We start from the raw sequence: 19450 nt of genomic DNA, 5'->3' as shown, positions 1-19450 counted from the left end.
GGGGAGGGGCCAGGAGCCCTGCTCGCTTCAATCCCCTCACCGATAGACAGTTGCAGAAACTAGGATGCAAGAACCTTTCCTGGATGGGGTTTTGATTTTCACGAAAAGTGTGTCAGCTTTGCTTTCAGCATGAGTCTGATTTCCAAAAAATGCATTTTGAACAATTTAAAGATTTGATCTGCGTTGGCCGGGAATCGAACCCGGGTCAACTGCTTGGAAGGCAGCTATGCTCACCACTATACCACCAACGCCTGCCTGTCTGGACTATCTGATGGAGCGGCCCTTAGAAATAAGAATAAGTCATTGGCTGGGAATGAAAAAAGCTTGCATTTGACGCAGAAGCAGTTCGCATCATGAGGTCTTGCCGGTCAGCCCAACATTTCCCCGGGACCCCTTAAAAAAGGAGCTTGGTTTTAAGTTTGGTTTGATTGAACAGTACATTTTGTTGGCTGGGCTGGGACCCTCTCCTATTTAGCGCAAGAGTGGAACGAGGCAGCAAGTTCAAGGAATGACATTGCATCCAGGCACTTACAGCTCTTTGTGCCCTAATGCCATGACACAAAAACATAATTTGAAAAAAGTTAGCAGAGGATGGTTTCGATCCATCGACCTCTGGGTTATGGGCCCAGCACGCTTCCGCTGCGCCACTCTGCTGGTTGGAGAACAAGAGCTTTTCTGGGCTTTTACAGCCTACAAACCGACAACACTAGACCCAGTTTCGAGTGAAGCGGGCAGTAGGCCTTACAAAGCCAAACAACCTGCAACCACGCACTCCCATCCCATGGCCTTTTGCAGACAGGCCTCATTTCTCTAGCTCACACCCTAACTGCCAACACCCCTTCCCCTTCTCTCTCTGTCTCTCTCTCTCTGTCTCTCTCTCTCATTCTCTCTCTCTCGCAAATAGATACTTTACTTCCCAGGTGCAACAAAACAAGCCTTCTCGAGCTGGCAGATATGGGAAGGAAGGAAGGAAGGGCCAGTTTGGAAACTCAACTCAATTACCATAAATCCCCTGCTAAGGGTTATGGGAGGGAGGAATGAAGGAACTTTGCTTCAGGGAAAGGGCTGCTGCTGCTTCAGCATGTGAGGAGCGCAGCCACACGTTTCACCTTCTTCAGTATGTTGGTTTACAGGATGAGAGAGATCCTGAAACCTCACTCTAATAGGCTGAGGTGCTGTGCTCGGTGGCCTGCTGGGACCAAGGCCCGTCAGGGCAAGGCGAATAGGCCTTTGTCAGGCCTTCGTCAGGGCTTTGTCGGGGAGGGGCCAGGAGCCCTGCTCGCTTCAATCCCCTCACCGATAGACAGTTGCAGAAACTAGGATGCAAGAACCTTTCCTGGATGGGGTTTTGATTTTCACGAAAAGTGTGTCAGCTTTGCTTTCAGCATGAGTCTGATTTCCAAAAAATGCATTTTGAACAATTTAAAGATTTGATCTGCGTTGGCCGGGAATCGAACCCGGGTCAACTGCTTGGAAGGCAGCTATGCTCACCACTATACCACCAACGCCTGCCTGTCTGGGCTATCTGATGGAGCGGCCCTTAGAAATAAGAATAAGTCATTGGCTGGGAATGAAAAAAGCTTGCGTTTGACGCAGAAGCAGTTCGCATCATGAGGTCTTGCCGGTCAGCCCAACATTTCCCCGGGACCCCTTAAAAAAGGAGCTTGGTTTTAAGTTTGGTTTGATTGAACAGTACATTTTGTTGGCTGGGCTGGGACCCTCTCCTATTTAGCGCAAGAGTGGAACGAGGCAGCAAGTTCAAGGAATGACATTGCATCCAGGCACTTACAGCTCTTTGTGCCCTAATGCCATGACACAAAAACATAATTTGAAAAAAGTTAGCAGAGGATGGTTTCGATCCATCGACCTCTGGGTTATGGGCCCAGCACGCTTCCGCTGCGCCACTCTGCTGGTTGGAGAACAAGAGCTTTTCTGGGCTTTTACAGCCTACAAACCGACAACCCTAGACCCAGTTTCGAGTGAAGCGGGCAGTAGGCCTTACAAAGCCAAACAACCTGCAACCACGCACTCCCATCCCATGGCCTTTTGCAGACAGGCCTCATTTCTCTAGCTCACACCCTAACTGCCAACACCCCTTCCCCTTCTCTCTCTGTCTCTCTCTCTCTGTCTCTCTCTCTCATTCTCTCTCTCTCGCAAATAGATACTTTACTTCCCAGGTGCAACAAAACAAGCCTTCTCGAGCTGGCAGATATGGGAAGGAAGGAAGGAAGGGCCAGTTTGGAAACTCAACTCAATTACCATAAATCCCCTGCTAAGGGTTATGGGAGGGAGGAATGAAGGAACTTTGCTTCAGGGAAGGAAGGGCCAGTTTGGAAACTCAACTCAATTACCATAAATCCCCTGCTAAGGGTTATGGGAGGGAGGAATGAAGGAACTTTGCTTCAGGGAAAGGGCTGCTGCTGCTTCAGCATGTGAGGAGCGCAGCCACACGTTTCACCTTCTTCAGTATGTTGGTTTACAGGATGAGAGAGATCCTGAAACCTCACTCTAATAGGCTGAGGTGCTGTGCTCGGTGGCCTGCTGGGACCAAGGCCCGTCAGGGCAAGGCGAATAGGCCTTTGTCAGGCCTTCGTCAGGGCTTTGTCGGGGAGGGGCCAGGAGCCTGCTGGGACCAAGGCCCGTCAGGGCAAGGCGAATAGGCCTTTGTCAGGCCTTCGTCAGGGCTTTGTCGGGGAGGGGCCAGGAGCCCTGCTCGCTTCAATCCCCTCACCGATAGACAGTTGCAGAAACTAGGATGCAAGAACCTTTCCTGGATGGGGTTTTGATTTTCACGAAAAGTGTGTCAGCTTTGCTTTCAGCATGAGTCTGATTTCCAAAAAATGCATTTTGAACAATTTAAAGATTTGATCTGCGTTGGCCGGGAATCGAACCCGGGTCAACTGCTTGGAAGGCAGCTATGCTCACCACTATACCACCAACGCCTGCCTGTCTGGGCTATCTGATGGAGCGGCCCTTAGAAATAAGAATAAGTCATTGGCTGGGAATGAAAAAAGCTTGCGTTTGACGCAGAAGCAGTTCGCATCATGAGGTCTTGCCGGTCAGCCCAACATTTCCCCGGGACCCCTTAAAAAAGGAGCTTGGTTTTAAGTTTGGTTTGATTGAACAGTACATTTTGTTGGCTGGGCTGGGACCCTCTCCTATTTAGCGCAAGAGTGGAACGAGGCAGCAAGTTCAAGGAATGACATTGCATCCAGGCACTTACAGCTCTTTGTGCCCTAATGCCATGACACAAAAACATAATTTGAAAAAAGTTAGCAGAGGATGGTTTCGATCCATCGACCTCTGGGTTATGGGCCCAGCACGCTTCCGCTGCGCCACTCTGCTGGTTGGAGAACAAGAGCTTTTCTGGGCTTTTACAGCCTACAAACCGACAACCCTAGACCCAGTTTCGAGTGAAGCGGGCAGTAGGCCTTACAAAGCCAAACAACCTGCAACCACGCACTCCCATCCCATGGCCTTTTGCAGACAGGCCTCATTTCTCTAGCTCACACCCTAACTGCCAACACCCCTTCCCCTTCTCTCTCTGTCTCTCTCTCTCTGTCTCTCTCTCTCATTCTCTCTCTCTCGCAAATAGATACTTTACTTCCCAGGTGCAACAAAACAAGCCTTCTCGAGCTGGCAGATATGGGAAGGAAGGAAGGAAGGGCCAGTTTGGAAACTCAACTCAATTACCATAAATCCCCTGCTAAGGGTTATGGGAGGGAGGAATGAAGGAACTTTGCTTCAGGGAAAGGGCTGCTGCTGCTTCAGCATGTGAGGAGCGCAGCCACACGTTTCACCTTCTTCAGTATGTTGGTTTACAGGATGAGAGAGATCCTGAAACCTCACTCTAATAGGCTGAGGTGCTGTGCTCGGTGGCCTGCTGGGACCAAGGCCCGTCAGGGCAAGGCGAATAGGCCTTTGTCAGGCCTTCGTCAGGGCTTTGTCGGGGAGGGGCCAGGAGCCCTGCTCGCTTCAATCCCCTCACCGATAGACAGTTGCAGAAACTAGGATGCAAGAACCTTTCCTGGATGGGGTTTTGATTTTCACGAAAAGTGTGTCAGCTTTGCTTTCAGCATGAGTCTGATTTCCAAAAAATGCATTTTGAACAATTTAAAGATTTGATCTGCGTTGGCCGGGAATCGAACCCGGGTCAACTGCTTGGAAGGCAGCTATGCTCACCACTATACCACCAACGCCTGCCTGTCTGGACTATCTGATGGAGCGGCCCTTAGAAATAAGAATAAGTCATTGGCTGGGAATGAAAAAAGCTTGCATTTGACGCAGAAGCAGTTCGCATCATGAGGTCTTGCCGGTCAGCCCAACATTTCCCCGGGACCCCTTAAAAAAGGAGCTTGGTTTTAAGTTTGGTTTGATTGAACAGTACATTTTGTTGGCTGGGCTGGGACCCTCTCCTATTTAGCGCAAGAGTGGAACGAGGCAGCAAGTTCAAGGAATGACATTGCATCCAGGCACTTACAGCTCTTTGTGCCCTAATGCCATGACACAAAAACATAATTTGAAAAAAGTTAGCAGAGGATGGTTTCGATCCATCGACCTCTGGGTTATGGGCCCAGCACGCTTCCGCTGCGCCACTCTGCTGGTTGGAGAACAAGAGCTTTTCTGGGCTTTTACAGCCTACAAACCGACAACCCTAGACCCAGTTTCGAGTGAAGCGGGCAGTAGGCCTTACAAAGCCAAACAACCTGCAACCACGCACTCCCATCCCATGGCCTTTTGCAGACAGGCCTCATTTCTCTAGCTCACACCCTAACTGCCAACACCCCTTCCCCTTCTCTCTCTGTCTCTCTCTCTCTGTCTCTCTCTCTCATTCTCTCTCTCTCGCAAATAGATACTTTACTTCCCAGGTGCAACAAAACAAGCCTTCTCGAGCTGGCAGATATGGGAAGGAAGGAAGGAAGGGCCAGTTTGGAAACTCAACTCAATTACCATAAATCCCCTGCTAAGGGTTATGGGAGGGAGGAATGAAGGAACTTTGCTTCAGGGAAAGGGCTGCTGCTGCTTCAGCATGTGAGGAGCGCAGCCACACGTTTCACCTTCTTCAGTATGTTGGTTTACAGGATGAGAGAGATCCTGAAACCTCACTCTAATAGGCTGAGGTGCTGTGCTCGGTGGCCTGCTGGGACCAAGGCCCGTCAGGGCAAGGCGAATAGGCCTTTGTCAGGCCTTCGTCAGGGCTTTGTCGGGGAGGGGCCAGGAGCCCTGCTCGCTTCAATCCCCTCACCGATAGACAGTTGCAGAAACTAGGATGCAAGAACCTTTCCTGGATGGGGTTTTGATTTTCACGAAAAGTGTGTCAGCTTTGCTTTCAGCATGAGTCTGATTTCCAAAAAATGCATTTTGAACAATTTAAAGATTTGATCTGCGTTGGCCGGGAACCCGGGTCAACTGCTTGGAAGGCAGCTATGCTCACCACTATACCACCAACGCCTGCCTGTCTGGGCTATCTGATGGAGCGGCCCTTAGAAATAAGAATAAGTCATTGGCTGGGAATGAAAAAAGCTTGCGTTTGACGCAGAAGCAGTTCGCATCATGAGGTCTTGCCGGTCAGCCCAACATTTCCCCGGGACCCCTTAAAAAAGGAGCTTGGTTTTAAGTTTGGTTTGATTGAACAGTACATTTTGTTGGCTGGGCTGGGACCCTCTCCTATTTAGCGCAAGAGTGGAACGAGGCAGCAAGTTCAAGGAATGACATTGCATCCAGGCACTTACAGCTCTTTGTGCCCTAATGCCATGACACAAAAACATAATTTGAAAAAAGTTAGCAGAGGATGGTTTCGATCCATCGACCTCTGGGTTATGGGCCCAGCACGCTTCCGCTGCGCCACTCTGCTGGTTGGAGAACAAGAGCTTTTCTGGGCTTTTACAGCCTACAAACCGACAACCCTAGACCCAGTTTCGAGTGAAGCGGGCAGTAGGCCTTACAAAGCCAAACAACCTGCAACCACGCACTCCCATCCCATGGCCTTTTGCAGACAGGCCTCATTTCTCTAGCTCACACCCTAACTGCCAACACCCCTTCCCCTTCTCTCTCTGTCTCTCTCTCTCTGTCTCTCTCTCTCATTCTCTCTCTCTCGCAAATAGATACTTTACTTCCCAGGTGCAACAAAACAAGCCTTCTCGAGCTGGCAGATATGGGAAGGAAGGAAGGAAGGGCCAGTTTGGAAACTCAACTCAATTACCATAAATCCCCTGCTAAGGGTTATGGGAGGGAGGAATGAAGGAACTTTGCTTCAGGGAAAGGGCTGCTGCTGCTTCAGCATGTGAGGAGCGCAGCCACACGTTTCACCTTCTTCAGTATGTTGGTTTACAGGATGAGAGAGATCCTGAAACCTCACTCTAATAGGCTGAGGTGCTGTGCTCGGTGGCCTGCTGGGACCAAGGCCCGTCAGGGCAAGGCGAATAGGCCTTTGTCAGGCCTTCGTCAGGGCTTTGTCGGGGAGGGGCCAGGAGCCCTGCTCGCTTCAATCCCCTCACCGATAGACAGTTGCAGAAACTAGGATGCAAGAACCTTTCCTGGATGGGGTTTTGATTTTCACGAAAAGTGTGTCAGCTTTGCTTTCAGCATGAGTCTGATTTCCAAAAAATGCATTTTGAACAATTTAAAGATTTGATCTGCGTTGGCCGGGAATCAAACCCGGGTCAACTGCTTGGAAGGCAGCTATGCTCACCACTATACCACCAACGCCTGCCTGTCTGGGCTATCTGATGGAGCGGCCCTTAGAAATAAGAATAAGTCATTGGCTGGGAATGAAAAAAGCTTGCGTTTGACGCAGAAGCAGTTCGCATCATGAGGTCTTGCCGGTCAGCCCAACATTTCCCCGGGACCCCTAAAAAAAGGAGCTTGGTTTTAAGTTTGGTTTGATTGAACAGTGCATTTTGTTGGCTGGGCTGGGACCCTCTCCTATTTAGCGCAAGAGTGGAACGAGGCAGCAAGTTCAAGGAATGACATTGCATCCAGGCACTTACAGCTCTTTGTGCCCTAATGCCATGACACAAAAACATAATTTGAAAAAAGTTAGCAGAGGATGGTTTCGATCCATCGACCTCTGGGTTATGGGCCCAGCACGCTTCCGCTGCGCCACTCTGCTGGTTGGAGAACAAAAGCTTTTCTGGGCTTTTACAGCCTACAAACCGACAACCCTAGACCCATTTTCGAGTGAAGCGGGCAGTAGGCCTTACAAAGCCAAACAACCTGCAACCACGCACTCCCATCCCATGGCCTTTTGCAGACAGGCCTCATTTCTCTAGCTCACACCCTAACTGCCAACACCCCTTCCCCTTCTCTCTCTGTCTCTCTCTCTCTGTCTCTCTCTCTCGCAAATAGATACTTTACTTCCCAGGTGCAACAAAACAAGCCTTCTCGAGCTGGCAGATATGGGAAGGAAGGAAGGAAGGGCCAGTTTGGAAACTCAACTCAATTACCATAAATCCCCTGCTAAGGGTTATGGGAGGGAGGAATGAAGGAACTTTGCTTCAGGGAAAGGGCTGCTGCTGCTTCAGCATGTGAGGAGCGCAGCCACACGTTTCACCTTCTTCAGTATGTTGGTTTACAGGATGAGAGAGATCCTGAAACCTCACTCTAATAGGCTGAGGTGCTGTGCTCGGTGGCCTGCTGGGACCAAGGCCCGTCAGGGCAAGGCGAATAGGCCTTTGTCAGGCCTTCGTCAGGGCTTTGTCGGGGAGGGGCCAGGAGCCCTGCTCGCTTCAATCCCCTCACCGATATACAGTTGCAGAAACTAGGATGCAAGAACCTTCCCTGGATGGGGTTTTGATTTTCACGAAAAGTGTGTCAGCTTTGCTTTCAGCATGAGTCTGATTTCCAAAAAATGCATTTTGAACAATTTAAAGATTTGATCTGCGTTGGCCGGGAATCGAACCCGGGTCAACTGCTTGGAAGGCAGCTATGCTCACCACTATACCACCAACGCCTGCCTGTCTGGGCTATCTGATGGAGCGGCCCTTAGAAATAAGAATAAGTCATTGGCTGGGAATGAAAAAAGCTTGCGTTTGACGCAGAAGCAGTTCGCATCATGAGGTCTTGCCGGTCAGCCCAACATTTCCCCGGGACCCCTTAAAAAAGGAGCTTGGTTTTAAGTTTGGTTTGATTGAACAGTACATTTTGTTGGCTGGGCTGGGACCCTCTCCTATTTAGCGCAAGAGTGGAACGAGGCAGCAAGTTCAAGGAATGACATTGCATCCAGGCACTTACAGCTCTTTGTGCCCTAATGCCATGACACAAAAACATAATTTGAAAAAAGTTAGCAGAGGATGGTTTCGATCCATCGACCTCTGGGTTATGGGCCCAGCACGCTTCCGCTGCGCCACTCTGCTGGTTGGAGAACAAGAGCTTTTATGGGCTTTTACAGCCTACAAACCGACAACCCTAGACCCAGTTTCGAGTGAAGCGGGCAGTAGGCCTTACAAAGCCAAACAACCTGCAACCACGCACTCCCATCCCATGGCCTTTTGCAGACAGGCCTCATTTCTCTAGCTCACACCCTAACTGCCAACACCCCTTCCCCTTCTCTCTCTGTCTCTCTCTCTCTGTCTCTCTCTCTCATTCTCTCTCTCTCGCAAATAGATACTTTACTTCCCAGGTGCAACAAAACAAGCCTTCTCGAGCTGGCAGATATGGGAAGGAAGGAAGGAAGGGCCAGTTTGGAAACTCAACTCAATTACCATAAATCCCCTGCTAAGGGTTATGGGAGGGAGGAATGAAGGAACTTTGCTTCAGGGAAAGGGCTGCTGCTGCTTCAGCATGTGAGGAGCGCAGCCACACGTTTCACCTTCTTCAGTATGTTGGTTTACAGGATGAGAGAGATCCTGAAACCTCACTCTAATAGGCTGAGGTGCTGTGCTCGGTGGCCTGCTGGGACCAAGGCCCGTCAGGGCAAGGCGAATAGGCCTTTGTCAGGCCTTCGTCAGGGCTTTGTCGGGGAGGGGCCAGGAGCCCTGCTCGCTTCAATCCCCTCACCGATAGACAGTTGCAGAAACTAGGATGCAAGAACCTTTCCTGGATGGGGTTTTGATTTTCACGAAAAGTGTGTCAGCTTTGCTTTCAGCATGAGTCTGATTTCCAAAAAATGCATTTTGAACAATTTAAAGATTTGATCTGCGTTGGCCGGGAATCGAACCCGGGTCAACTGCTTGGAAGGCAGCTATGCTCACCACTATACCACCAACGCCTGCCTGTCTGGGCTATCTGATGGAGCGGCCCTTAGAAATGAGAATAAGTCATTGGCTGGGAATGAAAAAAGCTTGCGTTTGACGCAGAAGCAGTTCGCATCATGAGGTCTTGCCGGTCAGCCCAACATTTCCCCGGGACCCCTTAAAAAAGGAGCTTGGTTTTAAGTTTGGTTTGATTGAACAGTACATTTTGTTGGCTGGGCTGGGACCCTCTCCTATTTAGCGCAAGAGTGGAACGAGGCAGCAAGTTCAAGGAATGACATTGCATCCAGGCACTTACAGCTCTTTGTGCCCTAATGCCATGACACAAAAACATAATTTGAAAAAAGTTAGCAGAGGATGGTTTCGATCCATCGACCTCTGGGTTATGGGCCCAGCACGCTTCCGCTGCGCCACTCTGCTGGTTGGAGAACAAGAGCTTTTCTGGGCTTTTACAGCCTACAAACCGACAACCCTAGACCCAGTTTCGAGTGAAGCGGGCAGTAGGCCTTACAAAGCCAAACAACCTGCAACCACGCACTCCCATCCCATGGCCTTTTGCAGACAGGCCTCATTTCTCTAGCTCACACCCTAACTGCCAACACCCCTTCCCCTTCTCTCTCTGTCTCTCTCTCTCTGTCTCTCTCTCTCATTCTCTCTCTCTCGCAAATAGATACTTTACTTCCCAGGTGCAACAAAACAAGCCTTCTCGAGCTGGCAGATATGGGAAGGAAGGAAGGAAGGGCCAGTTTGGAAACTCAACTCAATTACCATAAATCCCCTGCTAAGGGTTATGGGAGGGAGGAATGAAGGAACTTTGCTTCAGGGAAAGGGCTGCTGCTGCTTCAGCATGTGAGGAGCGCAGCCACACGTTTCACCTTCTTCAGTATGTTGGTTTACAGGATGAGAGAGATCCTGAAACCTCACTCTAATAGGCTGAGGTGCTGTGCTCGGTGGCCTGCTGGGACCAAGGCCCGTCAGGGCAAGGCGAATAGGCCTTTGTCAGGCCTTCGTCAGGGCTTTGTCGGGGAGGGGCCAGGAGCCCTGCTCGCTTCAATCCCCTCACCGATAGACAGTTGCAGAAACTAGGATGCAAGAACCTTTCCTGGATGGGGTTTTGATTTTCACGAAAAGTGTGTCAGCTTTGCTTTCAGCATGAGTCTGATTTCCAAAAAATGCATTTTGAACAATTTAAAGATTTGATCTGCGTTGGCAGGGAATCGAACCCGGGTCAACTGCTTGGAAGGCAGCTATGCTCACCACTATACCACCAACGCCTGCCTGTCTGGGCTATCTGATGGAGCGGCCCTTAGAAATAAGAATAAGTCATTGGCTGGGAATGAAAAAAGCTTGCGTTTGACGCAGAAGCAGTTCGCATCATGAGGTCTTGCCGGTCAGCCCAACATTTCCCCGGGACCCCTTAAAAAAGGAGCTTGGTTTTAAGTTTGGTTTGATTGAACAGTACATTTTGTTGGCTGGGCTGGGACCCTCTCCTATTTAGCGTAAGAGTGGAACGAGGCAGCAAGTTCAAGGAATGACATTGCATCCAGGCACTTACAGCTCTTTGTGCCCTAATGCCATGACACAAAAACATAATTTGAAAAAAGTTAGCAGAGGATGGTTTCGATCCATCGACCTCTGGGTTATGGGCCCAGCACGCTTCCGCTGCGCCACTCTGCTGGTTGGAGAACAAGAGCTTTTATGGGCTTTTACAGCCTACAAACCGACAACCCTAGACCCAGTTTCGAGTGAAGCGGGCAGTAGGCCTTACAAAGCCAAACAACCTGCAACCACGCACTCCCATCCCATGGCCTTTTGCAGACAGGCCTCATTTCTCTAGCTCACACCCTAACTGCCAACACCCCTTCCCCTTCTCTCTCTGTCTCTCTCTCTCTGTCTCTCTCTCTCATTCTCTCTCTCTCGCAAATAGATACTTTACTTCCCAGGTGCAACAAAACAAGCCTTCTCGAGCTGGCAGATATGGGAAGGAAGGAAGGAAGGGCCAGTTTGGAAACTCAACTCAATTACCATAAATCCCCTGCTAAGGGTTATGGGAGGGAGGAATGAAGGAACTTTGCTTCAGGGAAAGGGCTGCTGCTGCTTCAGCATGTGAGGAGCGCAGCCACACGTTTCACCTTCTTCAGTATGTTGGTTTACAGGATGAGAGAGATCCTGAAACCTCACTCTAATAGGCTGAGGTGCTGTGCTCGGTGGCCTGCTGGGACCAAGGCCCGTCAGGGCAAGGCGAATAGGCCTTTGTCAGGCCTTCGTCAGGGCTTTGTCGGGGAGGGGCCAGGAGCCCTGCTCGCTTCAATCCCCTCACCGATAGACAGTTGCAGAAACTAGGATGCAAGAACCTTTCCTGGATGGGGTTTTGATTTTCACGAAAAGTGTGTCAGCTTTGCTTTCAGCATGAGTCTGATTTCCAAAAAATGCATTTTGAACAATTTAAAGATTTGATCTGCGTTGGCCGGGAATCAAACCCGGGTCAACTGCTTGGAAGGCAGCTATGCTCACCACTATACCACCAACGCCTGCCTGTCTGGGCTATCTGATGGAGCGGCCCTTAGAAATAAGAATAAGTCATTGGCTGGGAATGAAAAAAGCTTGCGTTTGACGCAGAAGCAGTTCGCATCATGAGGTCTTGCCGGTCAGCCCAACATTTCCCCGGGACCCCTAAAAAAAGGAGCTTGGTTTTAAGTTTGGTTTGATTGAACAGTGCATTTTGTTGGCTGGGCTGGGACCCTCTCCTATTTAGCGCAAGAGTGGAACGAGGCAGCAAGTTCAAGGAATGACATTGCATCCAGGCACTTACAGCTCTTTGTGCCCTAATGCCATGACACAAAAACATAATTTGAAAAAAGTTAGCAGAGGATGGTTTCGATCCATCGACCTCTGGGTTATGGGCCCAGCACGCTTCCGCTGCGCCACTCTGCTGGTTGGAGAACAAAAGCTTTTCTGGGCTTTTACAGCCTACAAACCGACAACCCTAGACCCATTTTCGAGTGAAGCGGGCAGTAGGCCTTACAAAGCCAAACAACCTGCAACCACGCACTCCCATCCCATGGCCTTTTGCAGACAGGCCTCATTTCTCTAGCTCACACCCTAACTGCCAACACCCCTTCCCCTTCTCTCTCTGTCTCTCTCTCTCTGTCTCTCTCTCTCGCAAATAGATACTTTACTTCCCAGGTGCAACAAAACAAGCCTTCTCGAGCTGGCAGATATGGGAAGGAAGGAAGGAAGGGCCAGTTTGGAAACTCAACTCAATTACCATAAATCCCCTGCTAAGGGTTATGGGAGGGAGGAATGAAGGAACTTTGCTTCAGGGAAAGGGCTGCTGCTGCTTCAGCATGTGAGGAGCGCAGCCACACGTTTCACCTTCTTCAGTATGTTGGTTTACAGGATGAGAGAGATCCTGAAACCTCACTCTAATAGGCTGAGGTGCTGTGCTCGGTGGCCTGCTGGGACCAAGGCCCGTCAGGGCAAGGCGAATAGGCCTTTGTCAGGCCTTCGTCAGGGCTTTGTCGGGGAGGGGCCAGGAGCCCTGCTCGCTTCAATCCCCTCACCGATATACAGTTGCAGAAACTAGGATGCAAGAACCTTCCCTGGATGGGGTTTTGATTTTCACGAAAAGTGTGTCAGCTTTGCTTTCAGCATGAGTCTGATTTCCAAAAAATGCATTTTGAACAATTTAAAGATTTGATCTGCGTTGGCCGGGAATCGAACCCGGGTCAACTGCTTGGAAGGCAGCTATGCTCACCACTATACCACCAACGCCTGCCTGTCTGGGCTATCTGATGGAGCGGCCCTTAGAAATAAGAATAAGTCATTGGCTGGGAATGAAAAAAGCTTGCGTTTGACGCAGAAGCAGTTCGCATCATGAGGTCTTGCCGGTCAGCCCAACATTTCCCCGGGACCCCTTAAAAAAGGAGCTTGGTTTTAAGTTTGGTTTGATTGAACAGTACATTTTGTTGGCTGGGCTGGGACCCTCTCCTATTTAGCGCAAGAGTGGAACGAGGCAGCAAGTTCAAGGAATGACATTGCATCCAGGCACTTACAGCTCTTTGTGCCCTAATGCCATGACACAAAAACATAATTTGAAAAAAGTTAGCAGAGGATGGTTTCGATCCATCGACCTCTGGGTTATGGGCCCAGCACGCTTCCGCTGCGCCACTCTGCTGGTTGGAGAACAAGAGCTTTTATGGGCTTTTACAGCCTACAAACCGACAACCCTAGACCCAGTTTCGAGTGAAGCGGGCAGTAGGCCTTACAAAGCCAAACAACCTGCAACCACGCACTCCCATCCCATGGCCTTTTGCAGACAGGCCTCATTTCTCTAGCTCACACCCTAACTGCCAACACCCCTTCCCCTTCTCTCTCTGTCTCTCTCTCTCTGTCTCTCTCTCTCATTCTCTCTCTCTCGCAAATAGATACTTTACTTCCCAGGTGCAACAAAACAAGCCTTCTCGAGCTGGCAGATATGGGAAGGAAGGAAGGAAGGGCCAGTTTGGAAACTCAACTCAATTACCATAAATCCCCTGCTAAGGGTTATGGGAGGGAGGAATGAAGGAACTTTGCTTCAGGGAAAGGGCTGCTGCTGCTTCAGCATGTGAGGAGCGCAGCCACACGTTTCACCTTCTTCAGTATGTTGGTTTACAGGATGAGAGAGATCCTGAAACCTCACTCTAATAGGCTGAGGTGCTGTGCTCGGTGGCCTGCTGGGACCAAGGCCCGTCAGGGCAAGGCGAATAGGCCTTTGTCAGGCCTTCGTCAGGGCTTTGTCGGGGAGGGGCCAGGAGCCCTGCTCGCTTCAATCCCCTCACCGATAGACAGTTGCAGAAACTAGGATGCAAGAACCTTTCCTGGATGGGGTTTTGATTTTCACGAAAAGTGTGTCAGCTTTGCTTTCAGCATGAGTCTGATTTCCAAAAAATGCATTTTGAACAATTTAAAGATTTGATCTGCGTTGGCCGGGAATCGAACCCGGGTCAACTGCTTGGAAGGCAGCTATGCTCACCACTATACCACCAACGCCTGCCTGTCTGGGCTATCTGATGGAGCGGCCCTTAGAAATGAGAATAAGTCATTGGCTGGGAATGAAAAAAGCTTGCGTTTGACGCAGAAGCAGTTCGCATCATGAGGTCTTGCCGGTCAGCCCAACATTTCCCCGGGACCCCTTAAAAAAGGAGCTTGGTTTTAAGTTTGGTTTGATTGAACAGTACATTTTGTTGGCTGGGCTGGGACCCTCTCCTATTTAGCGCAAGAGTGGAACGAGGCAGCAAGTTCAAGGAATGACATTGCATCCAGGCACTTACAGCTCTTTGTGCCCTAATGCCATGACACAAAAACATAATTTGAAAAAAGTTAGCAGAGGATGGTTTCGATCCATCGACCTCTGGGTTATGGGCCCAGCACGCTTCCGCTGCGCCACTCTGCTGGTTGGAGAACAAGAGCTTTTCTGGGCTTTTACAGCCTACAAACCGACAACCCTAGACCCAGTTTCGAGTGAAGCGGGCAGTAGGCCTTACAAAGCCAAACAACCTGCAACCACGCACTCCCATCCCATGGCCTTTTGCAGACAGGCCTCATTTCTCTAGCTCACACCCTAACTGCCAACACCCCTTCCCCTTCTCTCTCTGTCTCTCTCTCTCTGTCTCTCTCTCTCATTCTCTCTCTCTCGCAAATAGATACTTTACTTCCCAGGTGCAACAAAACAAGCCTTCTCGAGCTGGCAGATATGGGAAGGAAGGAAGGAAGGGCCAGTTTGGAAACTCAACTCAATTACCATAAATCCCCTGCTAAGGGTTATGGGAGGGAGGAATGAAGGAACTTTGCTTCAGGGAAAGGGCTGCTGCTGCTTCAGCATGTGAGGAGCGCAGCCACACGTTTCACCTTCTTCAGTATGTTGGTTTACAGGATGAGAGAGATCCTGAAACCTCACTCTAATAGGCTGAGGTGCTGTGCTCGGTGGCCTGCTGGGACCAAGGCCCGTCAGGGCAAGGCGAATAGGCCTTTGTCAGGCCTTCGTCAGGGCTTTGTCGGGGAGGGGCCAGGAGCCCTGCTCGCTTCAATCCCCTCACCGATAGACAGTTGCAGAAACTAGGATGCAAGAACCTTTCCTGGATGGGGTTTTGATTTTCACGAAAAGTGTGTCAGCTTTGCTTTCAGCATGAGTCTGATTTCCAAAAAATGCATTTTGAACAATTTAAAGATTTGATCTGCGTTGGCCGGGAATCGAACCCGGGTCAACTGCTTGGAAGGCAGCTATGCTCACCACTATACCACCAACGCCTGCCTGTCTGGGCTATCTGATGGAGCGGCCCTTAGAAATAAGAATAAGTCATTGGCTGGGAATGAAAAAAGCTTGCGTTTGACGCAGAAGCAGTTCGCATCATGAGGTCTTGCCGGTCAGCCCAACATTTCCCCGGGACCCCTTAAAAAAGGAGCTTGGTTTTAAGTTTGGTTTGATTGAACAGTACATTTTGTTGGCTGGGCTGGGACCCTCTCCTATTTAGCGTAAGAGTGGAACGAGGCAGCAAGTTCAAGGAATGACATTGCATCCAGGCACTTACAGCTCTTTGTGCCCTAATGCCATGACACAAAAACATAATTTGAAAAAAGTTAGCAGAGGATGGTTTCGATCCATCGACCTCTGGGTTATGGGCCCAGCACGCTTCCGCTGCGCCACTCTGCTGGTTGGAGAACAAGAGCTTTTATGGGCTTTTACAGCCTACAAACCGACAACCCTAGACCCAGTTTCGAGTGAAGCGGGCAGTAGGCCTTACAAAGCCAAACAACCTGCAACCACGCACTCCCATCCCATGGCCTTTTGCAGACAGGCCTCATTTCTCTAGCTCACACCCTAACTGCCAACACCCCTTCCCCTTCTCTCTCTGTCTCTCTCTCTCTGTCTCTCTCTCTCATTCTCTCTCTCTCGCAAATAGATACTTTACTTCCCAGGTGCAACAAAACAAGCCTTCTCGAGCTGGCAGATATGGGAAGGAAGGAAGGAAGGGCCAGTTTGGAAACTCAACTCAATTACCATAAATCCCCTGCTAAGGGTTATGGGAGGGAGGAATGAAGGAACTTTGCTTCAGGGAAAGGGCTGCTGCTGCTTCAGCATGTGAGGAGCGCAGCCACACGTTTCACCTTCTTCAGTATGTTGGTTTACAGGATGAGAGAGATCCTGAAACCTCACTCTAATAGGCTGAGGTGCTGTGCTCGGTGGCCTGCTGGGACCAAGGCCCGTCAGGGCAAGGCGAATAGGCCTTTGTCAGGCCTTCGTCAGGGCTTTGTCGGGGAGGGGCCAGGAGCCCTGCTCGCTTCAATCCCCTCACCGATAGACAGTTGCAGAAACTAGGATGCAAGAACCTTTCCTGGATGGGGTTTTGATTTTCACGAAAAGTGTGTCAGCTTTGCTTTCAGCATGAGTCTGATTTCCAAAAAATGCATTTTGAACAATTTAAAGATTTGATCTGCGTTGGCCGGGAATCGAACCCGGGTCAACTGCTTGGAAGGCAGCTATGCTCACCACTATACCACCAACGCCTGCCTGTCTGGGCTATCTGATGGAGCGGCCCTTAGAAATAAGAATAAGTCATTGGCTGGGAATGAAAAAAGCTTGCGTTTGACGCAGAAGCAGTTCGCATCATGAGGTCTTGCCGGTCAGCCCAACATTTCCCCGGGACCCCTTAAAAAAGGAGCTTGGTTTTAAGTTTGGTTTGATTGAACAGTACATTTTGTTGGCTGGGCTGGGACCCTCTCCTATTTAGCGCAAGAGTGGAACGAGGCAGCAAGTTCAAGGAATGACATTGCATCCAGGCACTTACAGCTCTTTGTGCCCTAATGCCATGACACAAAAACATAATTTGAAAAAAGTTAGCAGAGGATGGTTTCGATCCATCGACCTCTGGGTTATGGGCCCAGCACGCTTCCGCTGCGCCACTCTGCTGGTTGGAGAACAAGAGCTTTTCTGGGCTTTTACAGCCTACAAACCGACAACCCTAGACCCAGTTTCGAGTGAAGCGGGCAGTAGGCCTTACAAAGCCAAACAACCTGCAACCACGCACTCCCATCACATGGCCTTTTGCAGACAGGCCTCATTTCTCTAGCTCACACCCTAACTGCCAACACCCCTTCCCCTTCTCTCTCTGTCTCTCTCTCTCTGTCTCTCTCTCTCATTCTCTCTCTCTCGCAAATAGATACTTTACTTCCCAGGTGCAACAAAACAAGCCTTCTCGAGCTGGCAGATATGGGAAGGAAGGAAGGAAGGGCCAGTTTGGAAACTCAACTCAATTACCATAAATCCCCTGCTAAGGGTTATGGGAGGGAGGAATGAAGGAACTTTGCTTCAGGGAAAGGGCTGCTGCTGCTTCAGCATGTGAGGAGCGCAGCCACACGTTTCACCTTCTTCAGTATGTTGGTTTACAGGATGAGAGAGATCCTGAAACCTCACTCTAATAGGCTGAGGTGCTGTGCTCGGTGGCCTGCTGGGACCAAGGCCCGTCAGGGCAAGGCGAATAGGCCTTTGTCAGGCCTTCGTCAGGGCTTTGTCGGGGAGGGGCCAGGAGCCCTGCTCGCTTCAATCCCCTCACCGATAGACAGTTGCAGAAACTAGGATGCAAGAACCTTTCCTGGATGGGGTTTTGATTTTCACGAAAAGTGTGTCAGCTTTGCTTTCAGCATGAGTCTGATTTCCAAAAAATGCATTTTGAACAATTTAAAGATTTGATCTGCTTTGGCCGGGAATCGAACCCGGGTCAACTGCTTGGAAGGCAGCTATGCTCACCACTATACCACCAACGCCTGCCTGTCTGGGCTATCTGATGGAGCGGCCCTTAGAAATAAGAATAAGTCATTGGCTGGGAATGAAAAAAGCTTGCGTTTGACGCAGAAGCAGTTCGCATCATGAGGTCTTGCCGGTCAGCCCAACATTTCCCCGGGACCCCTTAAAAAAGGAGCTTGGTTTTAAGTTTGGTTTGATTGAACAGTACATTTTGTTGGCTGGGCTGGGACCCTCTCCTATTTAGCGCAAGAGTGGAACGAGGCAGCAAGTTCAAGGAATGACATTGCATCCAGGCACTTACAGCTCTTTGTGCCCTAATGCCATGACACAAAAACATAATTTGAAAAAAGTTAGCAGAGGATGGTTTCGATCCATCGACCTCTGGGTTATGGGCCCAGCACGCTTCCGCTGCGCCACTCTGCTGGTTGGAGAACAAGAGCTTTTATGGGCTTTTACAGCCTACAAACCGACAACCCTAGACCCAGTTTCGAGTGAAGCGGGCAGTAGGCCTTACAAAGCCAAACAACCTGCAACCACGCACTCCCATCCCATGGCCTTTTGCAGACAGGCCTCATTTCTCTAGCTCACACCCTAACTGCCAACACCCCTTCCCCTTCTCTCTCTGTCTCTCTCTCTCTGTCTCTCTCTCTCATTCTCTCTCTCTCGCAAATAGATACTTTACTTCCCAGGTGCAACAAAACAAGCCTTCTCGAGCTGGCAGATATGGAAAGGAAGGAAGGAAGGGCCAGTTTGGAAACTCAACTCAATTACCATAAATCCCCTGCTAAGGGTTATGGGAGGGAGGAATGAAGGAACTTTGCTTCAGGGAAAGGGCTGCTGCTGCTTCAGCATGTGAGGAGCGCAGCCACACGTTTCACCTTCTTCAGTATGTTGGTTTACAGGATGAGAGAGATCCTGAAACCTCACTCTAATAGGCTGAGGTGCTGTGCTCGGTGGCCTGCTGGGACCAAGGCCCGTCAGGGCAAGGCGAATAGGCCTTTGTCAGGCCTTCGTCAGGGCTTTGTCGGGGAGGGGCCAGGAGCCCTGCTCGCTTCAATCCCCTCACCGATAGACAGTTGCAGAAACTAGGATGCAAGAACCTTTCCTGGATGGGGTTTTGATTTTCACGAAAAGTGTGTCAGCTTTGCTTTCAGCATGAGTCTGATTTCCAAAAAATGCATTTTGAACAATTTAAAGATTTGATCTGCGTTGGCCGGGAATCGAACCCGGGTCAACTGCTTGGAAGGCAGCTATGCTCACCACTATACCACCAACGCCTGCCTGTCTGGGCTATCTGATGGAGCGGCCCTTAGAAATGAGAATAAGTCATTGGCTGGGAATGAAAAAAGCTTGCGTTTGACGCAGAAGCAGTTCGCATCATGAGGTCTTGCCGGTCAGCCCAACATTTCCCCGGGACCCCTTAAAAAAGGAGCTTGGTTTTAAGTTTGGTTTGATTGAACAGTACATTTTGTTGGCT

At 50.0% G+C, this 19450-nt stretch overlaps 11 non-coding genes across 11 annotated transcripts; all 11 read right to left on the bottom strand.

Moving 5' to 3' along the window:
* Positions 1–179: 179 nt before the first annotated feature.
* On the bottom strand, positions 180–251 carry TRNAG-UCC (transfer RNA glycine (anticodon UCC)). Its single transcript has one exon. It is a non-coding gene; the product is annotated as a tRNA-Gly (tRNA).
* A 1185-nt stretch (positions 252–1436) lies between these two features.
* TRNAG-UCC (transfer RNA glycine (anticodon UCC)) lies at positions 1437–1508 on the bottom strand. Its single transcript has one exon. It is a non-coding gene; the product is annotated as a tRNA-Gly (tRNA).
* Positions 1509–2870: 1362 nt separating this feature from the next.
* Positions 2871–2942, bottom strand: TRNAG-UCC (transfer RNA glycine (anticodon UCC)). The gene has a single exon. It is a non-coding gene; the product is annotated as a tRNA-Gly (tRNA).
* A 1185-nt stretch (positions 2943–4127) lies between these two features.
* Positions 4128–4199, bottom strand: TRNAG-UCC (transfer RNA glycine (anticodon UCC)). Its single transcript has one exon. It is a non-coding gene; the product is annotated as a tRNA-Gly (tRNA).
* Positions 4200–7879: 3680 nt separating this feature from the next.
* TRNAG-UCC (transfer RNA glycine (anticodon UCC)) lies at positions 7880–7951 on the bottom strand. The gene has a single exon. It is a non-coding gene; the product is annotated as a tRNA-Gly (tRNA).
* A 1185-nt stretch (positions 7952–9136) lies between these two features.
* Positions 9137–9208, bottom strand: TRNAG-UCC (transfer RNA glycine (anticodon UCC)). Its single transcript has one exon. It is a non-coding gene; the product is annotated as a tRNA-Gly (tRNA).
* Positions 9209–12893: 3685 nt separating this feature from the next.
* Positions 12894–12965, bottom strand: TRNAG-UCC (transfer RNA glycine (anticodon UCC)). Its single transcript has one exon. It is a non-coding gene; the product is annotated as a tRNA-Gly (tRNA).
* Positions 12966–14150: 1185 nt separating this feature from the next.
* TRNAG-UCC (transfer RNA glycine (anticodon UCC)) lies at positions 14151–14222 on the bottom strand. The gene has a single exon. It is a non-coding gene; the product is annotated as a tRNA-Gly (tRNA).
* A 1185-nt stretch (positions 14223–15407) lies between these two features.
* TRNAG-UCC (transfer RNA glycine (anticodon UCC)) lies at positions 15408–15479 on the bottom strand. The gene has a single exon. It is a non-coding gene; the product is annotated as a tRNA-Gly (tRNA).
* A 1185-nt stretch (positions 15480–16664) lies between these two features.
* On the bottom strand, positions 16665–16736 carry TRNAG-UCC (transfer RNA glycine (anticodon UCC)). Its single transcript has one exon. It is a non-coding gene; the product is annotated as a tRNA-Gly (tRNA).
* Positions 16737–19178: 2442 nt separating this feature from the next.
* TRNAG-UCC (transfer RNA glycine (anticodon UCC)) lies at positions 19179–19250 on the bottom strand. Its single transcript has one exon. It is a non-coding gene; the product is annotated as a tRNA-Gly (tRNA).
* Positions 19251–19450: the final 200 nt, after the last annotated feature.

Source organism: Ambystoma mexicanum, chromosome 6q (assembly GCF_040938575.1).
Source record: "Ambystoma mexicanum isolate Mex_15411 chromosome 6q, UKY_AmexF1_1, whole genome shotgun sequence".
NCBI lineage: Eukaryota > Metazoa > Chordata > Amphibia > Caudata > Ambystomatidae > Ambystoma > Ambystoma mexicanum.
This window is presented reverse-complemented; position numbering and strand designations above follow the sequence as displayed.